At 41.7% G+C, this 12,715-nt stretch overlaps 1 protein-coding gene and 1 pseudogene across 1 annotated transcript in view; both read right to left on the bottom strand.

Annotated features, from left to right (window-relative positions):
- Positions 1-661: 661 nt before the first annotated feature.
- The window catches only part of LOC136157103 (ankyrin repeat domain-containing protein 26-like), a 117,883-nt gene continuing 105,829 nt past the window's right edge, over positions 662-12,715 (bottom strand). Inside the window, exon 32 of the mRNA XM_065919135.1 lies at positions 662-704. The gene's annotated coding sequence lies outside the window, so the exon portion shown is untranslated. The remainder of the gene's footprint in view (positions 705-12,715) is intronic.
- LOC136159109 (patched domain-containing protein 3-like) lies at positions 683-1,636 on the bottom strand (annotated as a pseudogene).

Raw genomic sequence — 12,715 nt, 5'->3', positions numbered from 1 at the left:
TGGGAACTAGACAGGATTACGTTTTTACAGAACAGAAATGCGAAGGACTGCAGAAACAGCAGATATGGCACAAAACAGGCTCTTAGTCTAAACGTTAACTACCTGCAAGAAGTCGCCAGCTAATCTCTATCTAAAGTATTTTCTATTAGGCACATTTGTGACTATTATTTGTGGAGCTTTTCTCACCCCGCGGAGGGGCCTATGCTTAATAGTTTCTTTTGTTAGCGTACTGTGTTTAGGATGTTTAGAACAATCAAGAGCATTTTTTGCAATGAGAACACATATTTATCATACAAGCCAGAATGCCAGCAAAAGGGTTTGAATTGAAGCATTTTTCTTCATCTCTGGCCCCTTCATAGGGTACCAGCATCCAGGAGATTTATTAATTAGGGTTTTAAGTTGGTCCTCATTCAGTGAAAGAGGAGCAGGAGAGCTGTCGGCAGGCAAGACAAGATTCTGCAACAGGGCAAACAAGAACAACAGCAGAAAAAGGGGGGAGGATACAGGGTGGGGTAGAGGCTGAGGTCAACCTGGAGGGTCCCTTATCCTAGACGGCCTTGCCTGTCAGGTCTCTTCCTCGTGACCTCGTCATGGATGGGGTCTCTGACGGCCTTGCCTGCCCGGTATTTTCTTCATGACCTTGTCACGGGCGGGACCTCCCGTAACGGTTCCCGGCAGTTTTTCAGTTTACTGAGGGGTCTGAACTGGAAACAAACACATAGCAAATGTGAGCAGAAAAGTCAAAGGAAAACCCTATACAAATGACAAGATTAATCATGGCTATGGAATTGAGATTGACATTCCAGAAGGCCATAAAACCCATGAGGCCCATAATCACAGAAGCAATTGCAAAAGTTACCCACAAAGAACACAGGGGATGAGGAATTAACCATAAGGAAACAATGACCATTGCTGTTGATGAAACAGTCACATTTTGAACAGTGTTTTCTAATATTGCAGAATACTGATCCAAATATGTGAAAACCTGGTTGTATACCATTAGGGGAACTTCACACTTCTTGGCCATGTCTTGGAACTGGTGTAATATCAGTTTCTTATTAGTTGAAGAAGACATACTCATGGTTTGAATGAAGGCCTGGGAACAAATGATTTCCTGTGATGATGTAATATGAATGTTATACAGAAAAAGTGGAAATTCCTTTTAAAAAGTGCATTTATTGCTTAGAAAATCTGTCTTATCATTTATATCGTGATGGAGGTTTCCCATATATCTTATATATTCTCATAACCAAAATTCTGTAAGATTTATATATATATACTCACTGTTTTCAAAATCTGCCAGACATTTTGCCAATTGTTGCCTAGTATCTTTATCCCAGTAGTCAAGAATCTCAGTAATGATAACCATAACCCTGGGACCACAACTTGAAAAATAGTCTTCTTCTACATTACAATATTGTGTGGTGTAGGAGTCGTCCCTTGCCAAATTTCAGAGGTCTAAACCTTCCTGCACTCAGAAACACCCATATATACACTTATGATGTACGAAGTATAGGAGCACTGCAAAAAACTTGGACTCGGTGCTTGTGAGAAAAGGACTAAAATGTTCTCTAAAGAACAGATTCACTGGATTCCATATGTAAAATAGATAGCCAACAGGAATTTGCTGTATGGCTCAGGAAACTCAAACAGGGGCTCTGAATCAACATAGAGGGGTGGGGTTGGGAGGGAGTTTCAAAAGGGAGGTGATATTTGTATACCTATGGCTGACTCATGTTGAGGTTTGACAGAAAACAACAAAATTCTGTAAAGCAATTATCCTTCAGTAAAAAATAAATTGAAAAAGGAATAGATTCATTGGATGGATATCAGCTTTATGTTCATCTTGGAGAAAATTACCTGGGAGGCAAAAGGACTTTTTTAACGATGAACATTTTTGGTCAGGAGTTTCCTGCTTCTTCAGCCACCATAGACAGACTACTTCTCTTTTCCCATCCATGGCCATAAATGCTCCAAAACAGATGATGTTATGAAAATAACAAGGGAGCAGGATTGTTCCTATATAAATGCAAAAGTATTGTATGGGCCTGAAAGAGGTCGGGTTCTCTTTATTATTATGAAAGAGGTCATAATTCCTTTATAGAAGGTCAGGACATTGGTGATGGTGGTGATTGTAATGGATACTGCCACTTTTGAATAGACATTGGACATTGGTTCGCTTATACTATCCGTGAGGCTGGTCTTCTAGCAGGCAGAAATCATGATAAACATGTCATCGACTCCAACACCTGTTATAGAAAGAGACAGTCTCCGCATTTTTTAAACATCCCTTTAACATTAACAAGATCAACTCAAACAGTTTTCTTTGCCTGTCAAGGTCTCACTGATCTTGCGGTGTGCTTGTGTGAATGAATGTCATGTCCTGTGCAAAGCAAGTGATGAGTCCTGCACTGGGGTTTTGTGGTGCCTTATAATGACGGAAGCCAGACCCCAAAATGGAAGCCTTGTCAGGGTTTATATACCGACTTCCCAATGCCAAGAGACACCCAACATCCCTGCGAGGGGAAGGGCCAGAAATGGGCGACGCGTCTGGACCAAATTTTCCTTTCTCGGTCACCTTTCCCTGGTCTCTTTGACCATTCCATAATTGCCCGGGGAATTAGAACTACTAACCTAACCTGTCGGATCATAAACTTTCAAGGGACTTGTGATCCATGCCGTTACTCTGTACTTTTACTTAGACCTCAAACTATATGGATGGAAGCGCCTAGCCTTGCTAGGAGCTGGAAGTTACAAGAGCACGTTTGGGAGCAAGGCGGAGCTCTAGTTCCAGGAACGTCTCTCAGGCTAGAGGTCATTCTTTTGGCTGGCTGCCTCAGGGTCCAGAGTCCTAAAAGTAAGTCTTTGTCATGGCTGTGCCTCTGATCTATGTGGGTAGAAGCCTTGCTGGTGACCATGAGATTTTTGAATACACAGATCGGGAATTGCAGGATCTGGTCAGCTTGGAATTGTGGTGGGCTTCCTTTGGTAGTGCTAGCTCTTAGCAGACCAGAGAAAGCTCTCCGCAGACCAGAGAAAGCTCTCCAATGGCTGTGTCTCAACTCCCTAGATATTCCTTTTGTGGAATCTGTGGGAATGAACTGGACGGATTGGCCCTAGTAACTTGAGGACCGAAATCACTTTTTCCTCGCTGGCTGACCCTCCACTCCCCCTTTTGCTATCACATATACTGGTGTGGTGACACTCAGAAGAGATATCTTGGATTTTTTGTTCATCTCTTTATAACTCAAAGCTTCTATTGTGGTCAGGACTGTACTCGGGAATGTGCACAGGCACGTGGAACATGGATGCCTCCCCTAGAAAACTAGCTTGGGAAACGTTCCAGGAAAGCTACTCTGCTCCACCCCAGGTGGCATCAGAGGAGGAAGGAAAATCAGACAAAGGTCTTAATGGTGAGGAACTGGACATCAGTCTGGGATGCCATCAGGTCTACCCCTGGTGCATCTCCACCCCACCTCAGTGGTTGAACCGGGAGGGACGGGTAAGTCACCTGTGTCGGTAAGGGACAGACTAAGACCAACCAGGGAAGGAAAGCTTCAATGAAACATCTGTCTACACCTCCATCTAGAGCAGGGAGGGACACCTCCGGTGGAAAGAAGCCACGGCTGTGGGTGCTGCTTTTTTCTCTCTTACAGATGGGAGCTAGCAGATCCAGAACCACCTCTTTAAAATCGTATTTTCAAAACAGGGATAAATTTGACTCTCAGAGTTTAAAAAAGACATGCCTGGTCATTTTGTTTGATACCGAATGACCATGGTATCCTTTGGAAGATGGGGAAGACTGGTCGGCTGAAGGGTCTCAATTATAATATTGTTTTACAGTTAGATCAGTTCTGCAGAAAACAAGAGAAATGCGTAGAAGGGCCATATGTGTTGCTCTGTATCTCGCTGTGAGACGTGCCAGACTTATGTCCTAAGGCTGCAGATTTTAGTGTGAAACCTTCAGCTGCCTCCTCTTCTCTTACTTTGCCCCTGTATCTGGGGCTCCCAACTAAACAGGCTGAGTCAGGGCACCCTTCCAGAAGGGGTTGCCTCAGTCTCAGTAGAAACTGAAACAGTCCCAATTCATAGAAGCCTTTACATGACTAACTTTATGGCCTTACTCGGAGAGATGTAACATGTCTTGGGACAGATGCTGACTCCTGACTCGAGAACTCGAGTTTTGGGAGAAGCTACTATTTTTGGAGATGAATGGCTTAAGCATGAGACATGGGGAAGGAGGGAACACAAAATAGCCCTCCTCCCTCCTAGGAGCCAAGCAGTTCCCATGATGAGCCAGACTGTGACTATAGCATGCCTAAATGAAGGTGGGATCAGAACCACTTTGCCAGGTGTATTCTTGAAGGACTCAAGCGAGTGCACACTAGGACTTTAAACTATGCTAAGTTGGCTGACACAGAACAGGGAGAGAAGAAAGCTCCTGATAAATTCCTAGATAGACTACAGGAAGCTCTCCGCAAGTTTGCTGACTTTGATCCCAAAAGTACAGAGGAAGGAATAATCTGAAAGATAGATTTCTCACTCAGTCAACTACAGGTTTCTGCCATAAGTTATGAAAACAGACCTTTGGACCAAATCAGTCTTTGAAAAACTGTCACAGCTGGTTCAGCTGGAATATCATGGTAAAGAATACGGGGAGGAAAGTAGAAGGAAAAAAAAAAGAAACAAACAAAAAAAAACCTGGCAAAAGATTCAAGCCCCAACAATGGCTGTTAGATCCACTCTGAAACAGACTGAAAAGTGCCCCGAGTATCTGAGGTGAGAAGGGGTGGACTTGTTATTACGGTGGAACGGAGAGGCATCTAAGCTGTACCTGGTTCCATGTCCGGGTCTATAAAATGACCACACCTGAGGAGAGATTACCCTCTGAGACATAAGCCCCAGAGGTTGGACCCTCAAGGCAATTGGGACTGAAAGTGCCTGGGGGTCCCTACACGAGCTCCCATTCTAATTACACCTGTGGAACCCTGGGGATTAATAACTCTGGCGGGGGTGGGGGGAGCAGTCGATTTATTTTCTTTTGGACAGTGGGGCAACTTTCTCTGTGCTCACTGAAGCCCCTCGTCTGCTTTCCTCCTGATCCACTACTGTAATGGGACTGTCAGGATGAGCCAAATGCTATTATTTCAGTTATCTTTTAAGCTGCAACTGGGGCTCTGTGCTGTTTTTCTCACGAGGTTCTGATCAAGCTGGAGTCTCCCTCGCCCCTTCTAGGGAGGCATATACTGAACATGGTCCAGGCCTCTGTTTTCATGAATATGGAGCCTTCTTAAGTGAACAAAATGTAAATCCTAGAGTGTGGGCTGATGGAAAAACTGTGAATTGAGCACAAAATGCTGTTCCTGTTGTTATCAAGCTCAAAACCCCTCACCTATTTTCACATCAAAAGCAGTATCCACTAAATCCTGAGGTTAAGGAATGGGCGAAACCTTACTGTACGGACTTCTCATGATGTAAGTGGGATCTCACACTCTAAAGTTCAGAGCAACAATGCTCTGTCTTAAAGTTACTGTAACTCAAGGGGTGTCAAAAGTTCTAGGAATAGAATATTACATACCCTGTTCCTGGAGACCCCAATCTTCAGGAAAGGTTGAGAAGGCTAATGCCGTTATTGAAGGACATCCATGTAAGCTAACTCAGGAAACCCAGGACAGTTGGTTTAAAGTTTTACCCATGACTTCAACGAGGGCTTGAACTGCCCCTAAGAAGAAGGGACTGTCTCTATGAGACCGTTTTCATGCACAGATATTGTCATAGATCCTGAAACCTTAGAATTAACTATGTGACTCAGCTTTTAACTTTTCAACCTCCTAGTCAGGGAAAGGCATTGCATGGTGGGTTCCTCCACTTCAAGGAAAGGAGTTTCTTCAGCTCTGCAAATACCTGCACTGACAGCAATTGTATATGATGTCTCGTCTTGATCTGATGACATCTAACAACACTAAAATGGACTGATGTAACTATGGACATAATGTGACTTTTAATTTTGATTATGTTTTAACTTGACTTGATGGGTATTTTGCCTTACATCTGTAACTGTAAAATGGGGTTTGTTTCTAACCATCTGTAAGCTTGTAAGTTACAAATGGTTGTCCAGGCTCCTACAAGTGCCACAGCCTCCTCCAACTATTACTCGGGGCTGCTGGAGCAGAGACCCTCAATATGACGGTTAGGAGAATATATTGTCTCGACAACTTAGGGACAATGCCCCTCAACAGCAGGACGTAGTTATGGAATGGAAACGATGGCCCTTTCCCTTGGCAACATGATCCTCCTAAAAGAAATGGGGGGAATGAGAGAGTCAATTCCTAGGTAGGTTGATAAGACGGCCAGGGCCCCCGAGGAGGAGAAAGGAGTCCAGAGCCCCCGAGAAGGAGAAAGTGGTCTGAGGCTCCCAAGGAGAAAATGACAAACGGCCTTTTCTGCATTGCATTGTCTTAGTGACTATGACAGTGCGTCTTGCTTGAGGACCTGTTTCTCCTTAACAGGAGCCTTCTCACTACTCTCGTCACCTCAAATGTGTATCATGGGAGTGGGTCTGGCAAGATCTTTCTGTTGTTCATTCTAATCTTGTTCATTTAAGATGTGTTGTGGGAGTGGGCCTGATAAAAGTATATAAGGCCTTGATAAGACTAGCTAGGGGGGCGCTCTGCCTCCCCTTCTGATGTCTATGTCAGAAGCTTTCTCTGTCCCTTTTTATACTTTAACAAAGCTCTGCCACACAAAAGCTCTTGAGTGATCAAGCCTGGTCCCTGGAAGAGAAGAAGCTAAATATTCTTTGGAGATCACGAATCCAACATCATTCACCATAAGCTATCATACAATTAGCCTGTTCTTGTTTTTTCCTATTCTAAATCACACTGAAATGAACATCCTTATTCTATTTTGTGAGCACCTGTCCAATAATTAGGACAAATTCCCAGAAGTGGAGTTGGCAGGTCAGATTCCATTTTAAATTTTTAAGTCTTTTGATTTGTTGGAAAGTTATATTTTAAACGTGTACCAATTTACAAATTTCCCTCAGCAGAATGTGTGTTTATTTGCATACAACCTTCCCCAAACCTTCAGTCTTGCTATAATATTCATTAATCTAATATAAAGACAAGGTGTCTCACTTTTGGTTTAATTTGCATCCCTCGATTAATGGAAAGATCAAATATTTCTTTCTTATATTTTCAATGACTAGTGTTTTGGATTCTGTGTGTGTTTGTGCATGGGGGTGTGTGTGTGTGAACTACTTGTTCATGTCCCTGGTCTGTGTTTTCCATTTGGGGTACTAGATTTTTCCAACTCTTAAAGGCACACAAGACAGAGGATGAGATGGTTGGATGCCATCAGCGACTGAATGGACATGAGTTTGGGTAAATTCCGGGAGTGGGTGACGACAGGGAGGCCTGGCGTGCTGCAGTCCATGGGGTCACAAAGAGTTGGACAAGACTGAGTGACTGAACTGAAAGGTACGTAATTCCATTTGATTTTCTTTTTCTCCTGATTCCTCATTGTGGATCTGTAGAGTCACCTATATAAAACTATTTTGCCTAATCTAACACAATACCCTTCCTTTACCCACCCCACACCCCCACATACACAGTGTGCAGCCTCGTGCTTTGTTTTACTCGCCTAGAATAAGAAATGGTGAATTTGCAACTATGATCACAAATGGCACCCCAATGTACAACATCAGGCCAAAGCCACTCACCACTGCCAAGGCAGCAGAAATGACTCCAAAGGCTGTGGTCCACATTTTGTTTCATACACAGTCACACCTGTAAATTTGGAGGGAAAAGTCATGGAACTTGTGGTGGTAGCTTCCATACTGGAATTCCAGCAATTCATAACATTCTTGACTCAAACACCTCTTCAGAGGCCTCTTGCAGAATATTTCCCATACCTGCCTGCTGGAGAACTTTAATTTCCAGGAACTAACCCAGACCAACTGAACAGAAGATGGGGAAGGGGGAGGCGTGGACAGAAAAGTTGGGAATCTGTGCTGTTACCAAACTATACTGAGTGGTTCTTATGCAGCGAGCCAAACATGAATCCACCGACTGGACTCTCAAAACCAAAAAGATATACTAAAGCATTGCAAAGAGCTAATTCCACTCTGATCTTCAAAGGAGCGTGAATGGAAGTAAGCAGTATAAAATGCCCATGGCTAGGTATCTTCTCACCCACTTATGAGTCCTGTTAGCCATAAACACAATCCTAAATATCTCCTGTATGTCAAAGGTGGTTTAATATATATTGTGGCTAACAAAAAGAATGAAAGCCTTCTTCTAAAACATTTCTGTGGTTCTCCTCTGCTAGAGATGTGTGTCCTAGAAGACAGGCTCTGTGTGTGTGTGTGTGTGTGTGTGTGTGTGTGTGTGTGTGTGTGTGTGTGTGTGTGCGCACGCGCGCTCAGTCAATTCAGTCATGTCCGACTGTTTGTGACCCTATGGACCCTAGCCCACAGGCTCCTCTGTCCATGGGAGCCTCCAGGCACAATTAGTGGGGTAGGTTTCCATGCCCTCCGTCTAGGGGATATTCCCCACCAAGGGATCAAACCTGCATCTCCTGCATTGCAGGTGAATTCTCTACCACTGAGCCACCGGGGAAGCCCCAGAAAGGTGGCTATTAATTATGAAAAAAAAAGAAGTAACATGTACTCCATTTTGAATAACACCTTATGCCTGTTTCTTGGTTGGACCAGCAAAAAATGGGAATATATACACAGCATTTTAAAAAGACTGGATTCAATACTTGAACTCCCCAACAAGCACAACTTTCCATCTTAAAATATTGACAACAATCTCTAGGTTTCTGTTTTACTTCACTGCTAACTTCTTCAAAACAAATGACTGATAACTGCCTCTGGAAACTTTTAGTAGAAGAGCGAAACTAAGTTTGATTTGAAGACTAGCAAAGTCAACTATGGAAGTGGAGCTACTGGTTCCCAAAGAGCAAGAGTATAACTAAGACCTTGTTCGTGCAAGGCCACATTAAAATAACTAAATTTTCCTCTTATTAAAACAGTTATGTGTGTCTGTATTTCACTTTTTCTCAAACTGCTGGTGTTATCAGTTAAACTCAGGGTCCCAAATCAACACACACACACACACACACACACACACACACATACACACAGTATTTTGTTTTGATTACAGAAAAAATTTGATTACAACCAATACTTTCTTAAAGCAACAACCTTGGTTTACAGGCGTTTAAGATAAAAGTACCACAGATGAACCTTGAAATCAGAAAGATTAACAGGATAGAAGCTACCTATAACATTTTTAGCTCTATTCCCTCTTTCAGGTTTCTGGATTGTTGCTATAAATTTTTCAGAGGATGGGGGGAGTGAAGTATATTATCGCCTAGAGGTTCCTCCTTGACTTTGACTAGTTGCGGTGTTGGCTGTCTAAATGACCTTTATTTTAATGCTCAATAGGCACTGGAAGGGAAGACGTGTATATAGAACACTAGTGAAAACAATTGCAGATTTCCTAGTCCCCAAGAAGGACTTTGGTTAAGCAGTTTATCAGAATGCCTTAGGAGAATCATAGAACTTTAGATTCGTGCAATCCTGGAACATAGCTCTGCAGACTCTGACCTACAGTTTGTAGAGAAGTTGCAGAATCCATGTGTCTAAAAATTTATACATGTGATTCCATTGCTCAGGCGGACTTGGGCATCACTGGCAGCAAAATGACCAATCAAAACAGTTCACTAGAAAAACAAACTACACATTGGAGAAAGCATAAATCAGGAGAACCCTGGTGGTCCAGTGGTTAGGACTCCTTGGTGCTTTCACTGCTGGGGCCTGGGTTTGCCCCAAGAAAAGGCATCAATAGAGGAAATGAAGGAGAATAAGCTATAATATATACGTAATATAAACACCCAAACAATAGAAGGAAGTCCTTCCTTGTCAGCAATTATTTTAAATCTAAACAGAGTAACTTTCCAATCAAAAGGCAGATGTTGTCTGAATGGATAAAACAGCATGATTCAACTATATGCTATTTACAAGAGATTCCCTTTAGATCCAAAGACTTAAGTAGATTGAAAGATAAGAGGAATGAAATAGATACTCCCTATGAGTACTAACCAAAAGAGGCTAGGAGTGCCTATACTGATAACAGAAAACAAAGACTATTTGAAAAAAACTGAAAGGAAGGGAACACTTTCTAACTCTTTTGATGAGGCCCTGTTACACTGATATCAATTCGGACTAAGATATCACAAGGAAGCTACAGATAATACTTCTTATAAATATGGATACAAACATCCTCAACAAAATTCGAGCAAACACAATTCAATAAGCATATTAAAACGAGTATACATCATGACCATGTGGGATTTACCCAGGAATGGAAGAGTGGTTCAACATGGGAATATCAATCAATGTAATATAGCACTTTCAGAACAAAGGATAAAAAACCATATGAATCTCTCAAAAGGTACAGAAAAGGCACTTGACAAAACTCAATGTCTTTTCATGATTAGAAACTCTCAAAAACAAGGAATGGCAGGAAAGTTCCTCAAAATTATAAAGGCAATTATGAAAACTGCACAGCTAACATTATACTCAATGGTGAGAAAAAGAAATCTTCCCCTCTAAGATCAGGAACAAGATAAGGATGCCCACTTTCATCAATGATATTCAAAGATGTACTAGAAGTGCTAATCAGAGTAATTAGATAGGACGTTGAAATTAAAGAAATTCATGAAATGTTGTGAAGTAATTAGCCTCCAACTAATAAAAAAAAAAGAAAAAAATAAATTCAAACTGGAAAGCAAGAATTTTAACTATATCTTTTTATAGATTATATGATCATATGTATGAAAACTCCAGTGATTCCAAAGGAAGCTAGTCAAGTTAGTAAACAAATTCAGTAAAGTTGCAAGATACAAGATCAACACACAGTTTTCAGTTGTTTCTATCCATGTGCAATGAACAATCCCAAAAAGAAATGAAGAACGTGATTTCCTTTAGTGTTTAAAATAATGAAGCACTTAGGAACACCGTTAACCAAAGAAGTGAAAGACTGGTACATGGAAAACTACAAACCATTGGTGAAAGAAACTAAAGAAGACTTAAATTAACGGAAAGACTTTCACAGTCCATGGGGAGGAAGACTTAATATTGTCAAAAATGACAACCTCGCCTAAGGTGATCTTCACATTAATCACAATCTCTACCAAAATTTCAACAGCTTTTTTTCAGAAATGTATAGGTCAACATTCAGATACATATGTGCGGGGAGCGGCTTGAAAGAGCTGACTCTGGGAGCTGCCTTGACTGATTATCAAGGGTCCCTTCAAGGACATAGCTCTCTGTCCCGCCACCCCTCTCCTGGAATCCAAAGTTAATCAAAACACTAGTAAGCCTTGAATGCACACATGATGCAGATAGATAAGCCTTTCACGACCACCCTTAAGATAAACGGGATGCCCTTCTTATCCCTTGACGTTATCAGAGAGTTCTGGTGATTGTTATCTCAAAGTGATGGAAAAAATATTTTCTCCTCTTAAGATTCTCTTCTTGGTGTAGTATAAATGTAACCCTGAGAAATAAAGAATCATCGCTGACTGCAGCGATCCTCTCAACCCCATCTGTTCTGTGTCTTTATTTCTTAGCCTAAAGGAACGCGCTGTGTTGCTCGCTGAAATCTCCCGGCTGGTCCGGCACATATGGAATTAAAGGAGCCCTGGATATTCCAGAATAACCTTAAAAAGAAAAAAGAAATGAACAACTGAGATTTCCAGATTTCAAAACACGTAACAAAGCTACAGTATTTTAAACAGAGTGGTACTAGTATATGGACGGACATATAGGCCAGTGGAGTAGAACTGAGCCTCTAGAAATAAATCCATATATCTACAGCCCATTGATTTTTGACAAGGATGCCAAATCCAATCAACTGGGAAAGAGCAGTCTCTTCAACAAATGGCACTTGGATGACTGGATTTCCACATGTACAAGAATGAAGTTGGACCCCTACTTCACATCATATACAACTATGATTAAAATTCGCAACCACCTAAATATTGCAGCTAAAACCATAAAACTCTTGAAGGAAACAAAGTAAATGCACACAACCTTACTTGCTGATGGAAGCTTAGATATAACACCAAAAACACAGGTAAAAAAAAATAAAACTAAATAAGTTGAATTTCACTTAATTAAAATCTTTGTATATTCAAGGGCATTATCAAGAAAGTAAAGAGATAATCTCCAGAGTGAGAGAAAATATTTGCAAATAATATAACTTGATAAGGATTTTATATCTACGACATCTACTCATCAACAGCAGAAATCAACAACAAAGGGACAAACAACTTCACTAAACATGAACAAAGGTGGGAATTCCCTGGTAGTCCAGTGGTCTTTCACTGCCAAGGGCCTGGGCCCAAGTTCAACCATTGGTCGGGGAAATAAGATTCTGCGAGCCTTGTGGCACAGCCAAAAAGAGGGCAAAGGACTTGAATAGACAGTTCTCCATAGAGGATATGCATGTAACCCCAGTCACTCAGCTGTCTGATTCCTTGTGACCCCTAGCCACCAAGCTCTTCTGTTCATGAAATTTTCAGACAAGAATACTGAAGTGGGTTACCGTTTCCTTCTCCAGTGCATCTGTCCAACACTGGGATCAAAACCAAGTCACTTGCATCTCCTGCACTGGCAAGCAGATTCTCTACCTCTGCGGCACCT

The sequence above is a fragment of the Muntiacus reevesi genome, chromosome 2 (genome assembly GCF_963930625.1).
Source record: "Muntiacus reevesi chromosome 2, mMunRee1.1, whole genome shotgun sequence".
Lineage (NCBI taxonomy): Eukaryota > Metazoa > Chordata > Mammalia > Artiodactyla > Cervidae > Muntiacus > Muntiacus reevesi.
The sequence above is the reverse complement of the archived record's forward strand: the minus strand, read 5'-3'. Positions and strand labels throughout refer to the sequence as shown.